At 46.6% G+C, this 11092-nt stretch overlaps 5 non-coding genes across 5 annotated transcripts; all 5 read left to right on the top strand.

Moving 5' to 3' along the window:
- Window positions 1-7833: 7833 nt before the first annotated feature.
- On the top strand, window positions 7834-7952 carry LOC113097208 (5S ribosomal RNA). The gene has a single exon (XR_003288797.1). It is a non-coding gene; the product is annotated as a 5S ribosomal RNA (ribosomal RNA).
- Window positions 7953-8712: 760 nt separating this feature from the next.
- Window positions 8713-8831, top strand: LOC113097215 (5S ribosomal RNA). The gene has a single exon (XR_003288803.1). It is a non-coding gene; the product is annotated as a 5S ribosomal RNA (ribosomal RNA).
- Window positions 8832-9337: 506 nt separating this feature from the next.
- LOC113097220 (5S ribosomal RNA) lies at window positions 9338-9456 on the top strand. Its single transcript, XR_003288807.1, has one exon. It is a non-coding gene; the product is annotated as a 5S ribosomal RNA (ribosomal RNA).
- Window positions 9457-10100: 644 nt separating this feature from the next.
- On the top strand, window positions 10101-10219 carry LOC113097211 (5S ribosomal RNA). Its single transcript, XR_003288800.1, has one exon. It is a non-coding gene; the product is annotated as a 5S ribosomal RNA (ribosomal RNA).
- Window positions 10220-10582: 363 nt separating this feature from the next.
- LOC113097217 (5S ribosomal RNA) lies at window positions 10583-10701 on the top strand. The gene has a single exon (XR_003288805.1). It is a non-coding gene; the product is annotated as a 5S ribosomal RNA (ribosomal RNA).
- The last annotated feature ends 391 nt before the right edge of the window (window positions 10702-11092 follow it).

The following is an 11092-nucleotide window of genomic DNA, read 5'->3' as shown; positions in this document are numbered from 1 at the left end:
TTATAATTTACCGACCGATGATCTCTATCATACTGAATACTAACTGCGTGACAACCGACTGACCATCTCTATCGTACTGCATACTACTGCGTGACGTCAGATATAATATAAAAACCAGCGCGCGCCTTTGCTACCCTATTACAAACACTGAATAAACGGGAGTAAAGTGAAACATAAAGCACGTTATGGTCAACTGTACTAAATAATAGCAACAATAACATAACTTTGGGGCCTTTTCTACAGCCGCCCCCAAATGTATGTAATACATTTGCTCATCACTAAAGGCAACAAAGTTCTATGGCTGGGGTGTAGTGGCAGGAGTGAAACCATCTCCATCTTCACCAGAAGGAAGTGCAGGGAGAACAACCAGCCTGGCAACTGGCCGGGTGTAGATTCTCTCCTTCACCTTTACATCAGCGGACCTGATGTGCCCGTCAGGGCTGGGATGAGTCTTGACTACTTTTCCAATGGGCAGAGGGCCCTCGAAGATGCGGATCAGCGATCATCACTACACAGTCCCCTGCAATATCAGCTGGTGTAGCCTGCACTTCTGGCGAGCTTGTAGACTCGGCAAATAGAGTCGGATGAAACGGGCCCAGAAGTGATCAGCCAAGATTTGGGAGTGCTTCCAACGCCGGCGACAGATGAGCTCACTTTCGGGTAGACTACCTGAGGTAGCGAACCATCAGGCCGCCATGAGAAGAACACTGGGAGTCACTGGATCTGGGTCACTGGCATCTGAAGACACATAACCCAAGGGTTTACCTGTTTAGGATCCCTTCCACCTCAGTAAGTACGGTCCGAAGCACTTCTTTGGAACAGGCTGAGCACCGACTGTGGCATAGAGTGCGCTCTTAACTGAGCGTATCTCCCTCTCCCACACCCGAAATGGGAGCTGCTGGGGGGTTAAAGCGGAAGGAGATCTTCTGTGGTGCAAGGAGATGTCGTAGTTCTTTAGACATTTCAGTGAAAGTTTCACGGAGTTCCCGCTCACCTCCCTTGAAATTTGTCCCCTGATCGGAGAACAGCTCTGCAGGCGTTCCTCTACGGGCAATGAACCGACGAAGGGACATCAGAAAAGCATCCGTATCAATAGCAGTAAGGAGGTCCAAGTGCACCGCCCTAGTTGTGAGGCACTTGAAAATGATCCCCCATCTCTTTCCCGGCGCCGGCCCACTTTGATCTCAAATGGCCCAAAACAGTCCATCCCGTAGAATAGAAAGCAGGCTTGAAAAGGCGCAGACGGGCTGATGGCAGGTCTGCCATCTTCGGCACTGCAGGTTTTGCCCTCCATCGTCTACAGTCAGCGCAGCTATACTGGTAGCGCCGGATAGCCTCACGTCCTCGCAGGATCCAGAAGGAGATCGAAGCTCGGCGAATACCCGCTCTGGTCCTGGGTGGTGGAGGCGGTTATCAAAGTCTTGAATCAAGAGCGTAGTTACTCGATGACCTGGGTCCAAGATGACTGGATGAAGAGTGGTCAGTTCTAGACCTTCTGCTCGACGGAGTCGTCCTCCAACACGAATGAGCTCTCCCTTTTCATCCAGCTCTGGAGACAGCATGCGAAGTCGACTGTAGCTGGGGACAGGTTTACCAGCTTTCAGAAGGTGGTACTCCTGCTGAAAACTATCCCTCTGAGCCCTCTGAAATATTAACTGTTCAGCCTGTCGGTAGTCTTCAGCTGTGGGCTTATCATTAGAGTTGGCCGCCCCATGCAGCTCCTGCACTGTCCCTTCCAACAACTCCTTCCACGAGCTGTATTGGCCCAGTTCTGAAGTTGACTTGGCTTGATGCAACGGCGGCGACCCACAGAAGATAGGTTTTGCGTAGCTCTGAGGTATCTTCTGTTTGGTCAACAGTGGGGTCCTCTGGCCATGAGGCTGGACTGTTCAGGAGGAAGGCTGGTCCCAGGCTTCCATCTATTTGGTTGAATAAGCTCTCGCAGCTTCTTCTCCGCGTGTTACGTCATCCGCCAGGGTTTCTTGCGGTTTCAACATATCTCCAGGCTGCCGTCAGTCAGGCTTCCTGTATCTCGGCCAGCGCGGGTGCCCACAAAGACCTTAAACCGACAGGATTCAGACCTCCAGCCATGTCGAGCACCGTTGTGGAATCTGACCAAAGGGGTTGTCCGATCAATGTGGATGGTAAGCTCCCTTCTTCAGCACCTGAGAGAGCTGTGCACCAGTAAGGGCAGCAGCAGAGTTCTAGATCGGGGCATAGGTGAAAGTCGCTTAGGAGCGACTCTGGAACGGGCCATCAGGAATGACAGATACCACTTCACCTTGTTCGGTCAGTGGTCCGGAGGTACGCCACTGAACCATACGCCTCTTCTGAAGGCGTCGCAAAATACATGCACCTCTCTCTGAAGACCGGAGATGTCCACAGACTTTGACAAGTACGGTCGGGGCAGGGTGACCTTGAGGTAATGACTTGTAGTTCTTCTTCCCAGTCTTTCCATTGCTGCAGAAGCTCCTGCGGTAATAGTGGATCATCCCATCCCCTGTTGTTTGTCCCAAAGGTGTCGGACGATTATCTTAGCCCTGGTGGTGTAGGGTAGGATGAAGCCGAGTGGATCGTACTGACTCGCCAGCACCTTGTAGATATTACGCATCGTGGGGACACCGTACTCCACATGGCGATGCTTGTAACCAAGAACATCCGTGTGGAAGAGCCAGCTTAGCCCTAGAGTAGATTCTGGGGTATCGATCTTGTTCTGAGCCAGCCACAACTCAACACTAGCAGAGCAGCTCTCTTCTGGTAGGTGACTTATTACACTTGGTTCATTGCTGGCCCACTGACGTAGATCGAAGCCTGCAGACGCAAGAATGGCTCGTAGTTTGTTGACTAGGTGCCTCGCTTCCACAATTGTGGGAACACTCTGGAGGCAGTTATCTACATAAAAACATTTCTGAACTGATATCCTCACATCTTCATCTGGCTGGCTGTTATCAGAGACATGGCGCTGTAAGGCGAATGTGGCACAGCAGGGGCTACACGTTGTACCAAACGGTAGCACCTGCCACTCGTACACTGCAGGAGGTCCTTCTTGACTGATGTCGCGCCAAAGAAATCTGAGCAGAGCACGATCCTCTGGGAGGAGGCGAACTTGGTGGAACATGCCTCTAATGTCTCCGCTAACTGCAACTGCATGCTCTCGGAATCTTAGCAGAACTCCCAGGAGTGATGCTCCTAAGGTCGGCCCAGGCAGTAGATGGTCGTTGAGGTTCTGCCCTCGATACTGATAGGAGCAGTTGAATACCAGCCTATTCTTGCCATTATGGCTCACCATATGGTGAGGGATATACCATTCCTCACAACCTTCCTTGTCTGAAACTTTCGGTCCACACTTGATGACAGAGCCCGCCTTTATTAATTTCTCCATCTCCACTCTGTAGGCTTCTGCTCGTGCAGGATCTCTGGCAAGTCGCCTCTCTACACTTCGTAAACAGGGCATGACGGCTTCTTTGGTAGCCTGAAGGAGCGGCATGTCTTTCCGGCGGAGCAGTGGGGTTGCGTAACGGAGAATGCCATCAACCTCTACCCTGATGGTTTTGGTCTCCAGGATGCTGATGGCCTCTTGGTCCTGCCTTGAACGAGTAACTAGTTTCTCGCTTCTGAATGGAACAATGTCGACCTGCCATAATCTCTCAACATGTTTCATAAGCTCGCTCACCTGGGGTGTTACTGTTGTAAATAGACACTGCCGTGATTGGGCGTGGTGACGGACTACACTCGATGGGCCCTGCAGAGTCCAGCCCAGCCTTGTGCGGATGGCAGCAGGCCCACCTGGAGGTCCCAATCTGACAGGTTCAATGGGAGTGACGAGATGGGGATGGTCACTCCCAATGAGAAGCAGGGGTTTGACATTTATAAGAGTCCGTATGGGAAGGCCAGTGAGGTGCTTGTAGGTGTTCCGGAGTTGCTCCATGGGTAAGTATGGGCAGCTAGTCCAATACGATCACTAGTGAATGCACCTGTAATCTTAAACTTGGTCTTTGGGTTTAATGGCGAAGAAATAAAGAACGACACTGATGCACCACGAAGTGTCTGCACTTCCTCTCCAATTGTACGTAGTGGTAGGTCCTCTTGAATCCCCTGCACACCTAGCTTCTCTGCAGCATCTGACAACAGCATAGTTCTCTCTGAACCGTCATCAAGTATGGCATAGGTGTTGATTGATTGGTCACCATGGTGAAGGCGGACTTTGACAACTTTCAGAAGGACCCGACTGCCTTCAGTGGGTCTGTCTAAATACAGAACCTTGGTTGTCTCCCTGGTGCCTTGGCTTTTCACTGACGGTGTTGACGCTGCCTCCTTGGATGACCTCATATTCACCTCATGCAGAACCTGGAGATGTTTCCCTTGGCAGAGGCTGCATGTTTTTTTTAAGTTGCACTGGGCCGCCTGGTGTGGCCGTGCACATCGCCAACACCTCTTGTTACTTTTTATCCATTCGGTCAGCTGATCCTTTGTTAGCCTGGATACCTCTGTGCACTGGCTAAGGTAGTGTTCCTCATTATTGCAGAATGGACAATATGGCTTGCTCTTGATCCTTGTGAAGGAGCTGCTTGGAACTGGAGCCTCAGATTTCTTAGCAGTGTCCTTCACACCATGGAGGACAGTAGTAGGTTGCTTACCCTTCCTACCCTCATATCTGGACACCGGCTTCTCCCGAGCTCCTCTCACAGCTAACTGTCCTTCAGAGTCCTGGCACCAAGACTCGTATTTCAACCAATCTGAAAGATTAGTTAAGGTGTGGGTTTGTGTGCCCTGATGGTACATGCAGCGGCGAAACTCTGCTCTCTGCTCAGGCGGCAGCTTGCTCAACAGACGAGCAACATGTGAGCCACATTGTAGTTCCACTTCACCCTCGTGGCCAAGCGTCTTCAGCATCCCCACCAGTGATTGTATCTGGAGTGCAAACTTCTCAAAGGCGGCAAAGTCTCCCCGCCTTATGTCTGGTGAGTCCATCACAGCAGCAATACGCCTCAGCGCTATCTGATGTGGCCGGCCGAACTTGTCATTGAGGGCAACCATTGTGTCTGAGAAGGGTGTTGGGGAGTTAAGGTAAGCATCTGCTATTAACCTGGCTTCTTCTAGTTGCAGGTGATCGACCAACACTTGATATTTAAACAGCTCAGATGCATCATGTGGTAGGAGGTTCTCCAATGAGATCTTGAGCCGCGCGAACTCACTTGGGTCCCGACTTGAGAAGTTGCGGATTGTTGGGCGTGGCCCACGGTAACTTGGTTCTGGGATGCTGTAGTTACGATCCTGAGGTGAGCTAAAAGGCGGGGGCTGTGTCCATGCCATGCCTGGATGGCGCTGCTGGGGCGTTAGGTTGGAGCCAAGCTCACTCCGTTGACCACCATAAGCAGTAGGGTACTTGGGCTCAGCTGAAGGTAATCTGTGTGTCTGCGGCAAAAACTGAATGGGCTTGAACCAGGGAGGTGGATGACGGGCAGTGTCCTCCCATGGCCTGGCGGTAGGAAGGGCCTCACGTGCTGAGTGATTAACTTGTGGCTGGCCCACAAACATGTTAGGAGCTGGGGCTGGTGGTGCTTCTTCCTTAATTCTTGGAACCTCATCTATTCTACTGATAAGCGAGTGTGCTATAGGTGGGACACTAGGGAGAGGCTCGTCCAATTCTGGGTCTGGCCATGGTGGTGGTGCAGGCCAATCATCCTCTTCCTCAGCTTTAGGTTTGCGTTCAACAGGTGGCCATGGCGACATCACTGTTAACTCTGGCTTTCTGGTATGAATAGAGGTTGGACTCTGCATGTTGCGAACAGCATCTACTAACTGTTTCATGTCTGCTCGCAATGCTCTTAGCTCGACTAAGTCTGATGCCATGTCCCGCTGTGTCTGCTGCAGAAGGTGTCTTTCATGACGAATGTCATCTAACTCAACTCGGCTCTCCTCCTGTGGATGTATGGGGTGCAGCACTGAAGGCAGGGAAGTAGAGTAATCTCGTAGCTGTTCCCTAAACTCTCTCTCTGGAAACTGCTGGGGGGCTAGCTGATTCTTCTGGCTGGGCTGTTGGTTCTCCGCCCTATAGCCCAGGTCCATCTCCTGAAGAATAGCATCCCGCCTCTGCAGGCGAAGGGAAGAGTCATAAGGGGAGGAGAGGGGTGTCATCCTGGCATTTCCCTGCTGGTGAGTACTCTCTAATTCCTCTCTGTACCTCTCACCGATGTAGCCCCTATAATCAACCTCATAATCTGCATAGCGCACAGGTGGGCGAATGTGCCGTTTGGGACGTGCACCACAAACATCATACTCTGGATGTAATTCCATCTCTGACATAAACCCAGTAATATCCGGCTCGAAGGACCATCAATGAAGTGAAGATAATGGTTAAACACTCAGTCTAGGTGTTAATTCTGGGTTTATCACCAGGTTCACTCAGGTGTGTCGGCCAGAACACCACTTAAGGCCAAATATTCCAGAGTATGAAATGAAGAGCGGAGAGATAATTCTTATTATTCTGTTTATTCCTCCTCTTTCTTCTACGAGTGAGTTTAAAGGTGAGAGTAATTTCTAGTGTGGTTTCTATAAAGAGAGAACAAATACAAATGAATAAAGGAAACATATGCATACACTCATTCAACACTCATTCAATAAACATTACAAACATAAATTAAACAGTAGTCAGAATATGACTATATCTCTTAAACCCTAAAATGTAAGCAGAGAGAAAGGATTCAGACACTTCTCAGATTTTTTACCATGCATTAAGTTATCAATAACGTAGATAGAACTTTCTGTCTTCTATGATATACTTTAAAGCATCAATAGCGGTCCAGATAATGATATTTAACACCACTTCATATTTTACTCAGCCACAGAGTACTTAACATTCACAACAACAAGTATTGAATAAAGTATAAACATGTCTGAACACGATGTGACCCATTTAACCCAACGTACTGAGTCAGGTGGACCGAAGCTAGAAAGTAACGTACAAACGTGATTATAATTAACACAGCGGTCGTGTAACGACCCCTAAACTCCTAACTCTCATCCATATCGAACATCAGAAATAACAGCTGTCCAAGAAATACAATATCACGAGTAATGCAGCAGATTTACTTACTTTTCTCATTCACGCACACGCTGAGGAAAGTGTCACTCACAATTATAATTTTACCGACCGATGATCTCTATCATACTGAATACTAACTGCGTGACAACCGACTGACCATCTCTATCGTACTGCATACTACTGCGTGACGTCAGATATAATATAAAAACCAGCGCGCGCCTTTGCTACCCTATTACAAACACTGAATAACGGGAGTAAAGTGAAACATAAAGCATGTTATGGTCAACTGTACTAAATAATAGCAACAATAACATAACTTTGGGGCCTTTTCTACAGAGTCAATGGCCGATCTCTGAATATTAGCAGGTTTGGGCCTGGTTAGTACATGGATGGGAGACTGCCTGGGAATACCAGGTGCTTTAAACTTTGTGGATATTTTTCATGAATTATATAATAATCTTGCAAAAAAAATAGAGTCAATGGCCGATCTCTGAATATTAGCAGGTTTGGGCCTTGTTAGTACATGGATGGGAGACTGCCTGGGAATACCAGGTTTTTTAAACTTTTTGGATATTTTTCACGAATTATATAATAATCTTGCAAAAAAAAAAAAGAGTCAATGCCCGATCTCTGAATCTTAGCAGGTTTAGGTCTGGTTAGTACTTGGATGAGAGACCGCCTAGGAATACCAGGCGCTTTAAGCTTTTGGGTTTTCTTTCCTACTTATATAATGTACTGGCGAGTAGATTGGCTGAACTTTAAATAGCCCTCTCTTCGCAGCAGACTTCGCTTACGGCCATACCAACCTGCCTATACCCGATCTCGTCTGATCTCGGAAGCTAAGCAGGTTTGGGCCTGGTTAGTACTTGGATGGGAGACCGCCTGGGAATACCAGGTGCTGTAAGCTCTTTGGAAATTTTTCACTTAGTATAGAACAATTTTGCCAAAACATGGCCGATCTCTGAATATTAGCAGGTTTGGGCCTGGTTAGTACATGGATGGGAGACTGCCTGGGAATACCAGGTGCTTTAAACTTTGTGAATATTTTTCATGAATTATATAATAATCTTGCAAAAAAAAAAGAGTCAATGGCCGATCTGTGAATATTAGCAGGTTTGGGCCTTGTTAGTACATGGATGGGAGACTGCCTGGGAATACCAGGTTTTTTAAACTTTTTGGATATTTTTCACGAATTATATAATAATCTTGCAAAAAAAAAAAAGAGTCAATGCCCGATCTCTGCATATTAGCAGGTTTAGGTCTGGTTAGTACTTGGATGGGAGACCGCCTTGAAATACCAGGTGCTGTAAGCTTTTTGGAAAATGTTCACTTAGTATAGAACAATTTTGCCAAAACATGGCCGATCTCTGAATATTAGCAGGTTTGGGCCTGGTTAGTACATGGATGGGAGACTGCCTGGGAATACCAGGTGCTTTAAACTTTTTGGATATTTTTCACGAATTATATAATAAACTTGCAAAAAAAAAAAAAAGAGTCAATGCCCGATCTCTGAATCTTAGCAGATTTAGGTCTGGTTAGTACTTGGATGAGAGACTGCCTAGGAATACCAGGCGCTTTAAGCTTTTGGGTATTCTTTCCTACTTATATAATGTACTGGCCAGTAGATTGGCTGAACTTTAAATAGCCCTCTCTTCGGAGCAGTCTTCGCTTACGGCCATACCAACCTGGCCATGCCTGATCTTGTCTGATCTCGGAAGCTAAGCAGGTTTGGGCCTGGTTAGTACTTGGACGGGAGACCGCCTGGGAATACCAGGTGCTGTAAGCTCTTTGGAAATTTTTCACTTAGTATAGAACAATTTTGCCAAAACATAGAGTCAATGGCCGATCTCTGAATATTAGCAGGTTTGGGCCTGGTTAGTACATAGATGGGAGACTGCCTGGGAATACCAGGTGCTTTAAACTTTGTGGATATTTTTCATGAATTATATAATAATCTTGCAAAAAAAAGAGTCAATGGCCGATCTCTGAATATTAGCAGGTTTGGGCCTTGTCAGTACATGGATGGGAGACTGCCTGGGAATACCAGGTGCTTTAAAGTTTTTGGATATTTTTCACGAATTATATACTAATCTTGCAAAAAAAAAACAAAAAAAAAAGAGTCAATGCCCGATCTCTGAATCTTAGCAGGTTTAGGTCTGGTTAGTACTTGGATGAGAGACCGCCTAGGAATACCAGGCGCTTTAAGCTTTTGGGTTTTCTTTCCTACTTATATAATGTACTGGCGAGTAGATTGGCTGAACTTTAAATAGCCCTCTCTTCGCAGCAGTCTTCGCTTACGGCCATACCAACCTGGCCATGCCCGATCTCGTCTGATCTCGGAAGCTAAGCAGGTTTGGGCCTGGTTAGTACTTGGATGGGAGACCGCCTGGGAATACCAGGTGCTGTAAGCTCTTTGGAAATTTTTCACTTAGTATAGAACAATTTTGCCAAAACATAGAGTCAATGGCCGATCTCTGCATATTAGCAGGTTTGGGCCTTGTTAGTACATGGATGGGAGACTGCCTGGGAATACCAGGTGCTTTAAACTTTTTGGATATTTTTCAAGAATTATATAATAATCTTGCAAAAAAAAAAAGAGTCAATGCCAGATCTCTGCATATTAGCAGGTTTTGGTCTGGTTAGTACTTGGATGGGAGACCGTCTTGAAATACCAGGTGCTGTAAGCTTTTTGGAAAATTTTCACTTAGTATAGAACAATTTTGCCAAAACATAGAGTCAATGGCCGATCTCTGAATATTAGCAGGTTTGGGCCTGGTTAGTACATGGATGGGAGATTGCCTGGGAATACCAGGTGCTTTAAACTTTGTGGATATTTTTCATGAATTATATAATAATCTTGCAAAAAAAAAAAAAAAAAAAGAGTCAATGCTCGATCTCTGAATCTTAGCAGGTTTAGGTCTGGTTAGTACTTGGATGAGAGACCGCCTAGGAATACCAGGTGCTTTAAGCTTTTGGGTTTTCTTTCCTACTTATATAATGTACTGGCGAGTAGATTGGCTGAACTTTAAATAGCCCTCTCTTCGCAGCAGTCTTCGCTTACGGCCATACCAACCTGGCCATGCCAGATCTCGTCTGATCTCGGAAGCTAAGCAGGTTTGGGCCTGGTTAGTACTTGGATGGGAGACCGCCTGGGAATACCAGGTGCTGTAAGCTCTTTGGAAATTTTTCACTTAGTATAGAAAAATTTGGCCAAAACATAGAGTCAATGGCCGATCTCTGAATATTAGCAGGTTTGGGCCTTGTTAGTACATGGATGGGAGACTGCCTGGGAATACCAGGTGCTTTAAACTTTTTGGATATTTTTCACGAATTATATAATAATCTTGCAAAAAAAAAAAAAAGAGTCAATGCTCAATCTCTGAATCTTAGCAGGTTTAGGTCTGGTTAGTACTTGGATGAGAGACCGCCTAGGAATACCAGGCGCTTTAAGCTTTTGGGTTTTCTTTCCTACTTATATAATGTACTGGCGAGTAGATTGGCTGAACTTTAAATAGCCCTCTCTTCGCAGCAGTCTTCGCTTACGGCCATACCAACCTGGCCATGCCAGATCTCGTCTGATCTCGGAAGCTAAGCAGGTTTGGGCCTGGTTAGTACTTGGATGCGAGACCGCCTGGGAATACCAGGTGCTGTAAGCTCTTTGGAAATTTTTCACTTAGTATAGAAAAATTTGGCCAAAACATAGAGTCAATGGCCGATCTCTGAATATTAGCAGGTTTGGGCCTGGTTAGTACATGGCACCGGCGGCGCCAGGGGGGGTCCTGGGGGGTCTCAAGACCCTGCCAAAACACGCCTTGACCCCCCATTTGACCCCCCACCCTCTTCCTGATTATATATATATATATATATATATATATATATATATATATATATATATATATATATATATATATATATATATATATATATATATATATATCCGGGATAAATATAAAAAAAATATCTTCAAACTACGCAGAATAATAATTTATTCGTACACTGAACGAGAATCGTTTCTGTCAGACGCGTCCGATTCGAGAACCAAGGAGC

Source organism: Carassius auratus, unplaced genomic scaffold (genome assembly GCF_003368295.1).
Source record: "Carassius auratus strain Wakin unplaced genomic scaffold, ASM336829v1 scaf_tig00216157, whole genome shotgun sequence".
Taxonomy (NCBI): domain Eukaryota; kingdom Metazoa; phylum Chordata; class Actinopteri; order Cypriniformes; family Cyprinidae; genus Carassius; species Carassius auratus.
Note: the sequence above shows the minus strand (reverse complement) of the source record. Positions and strands in the feature narration are given on the sequence as shown.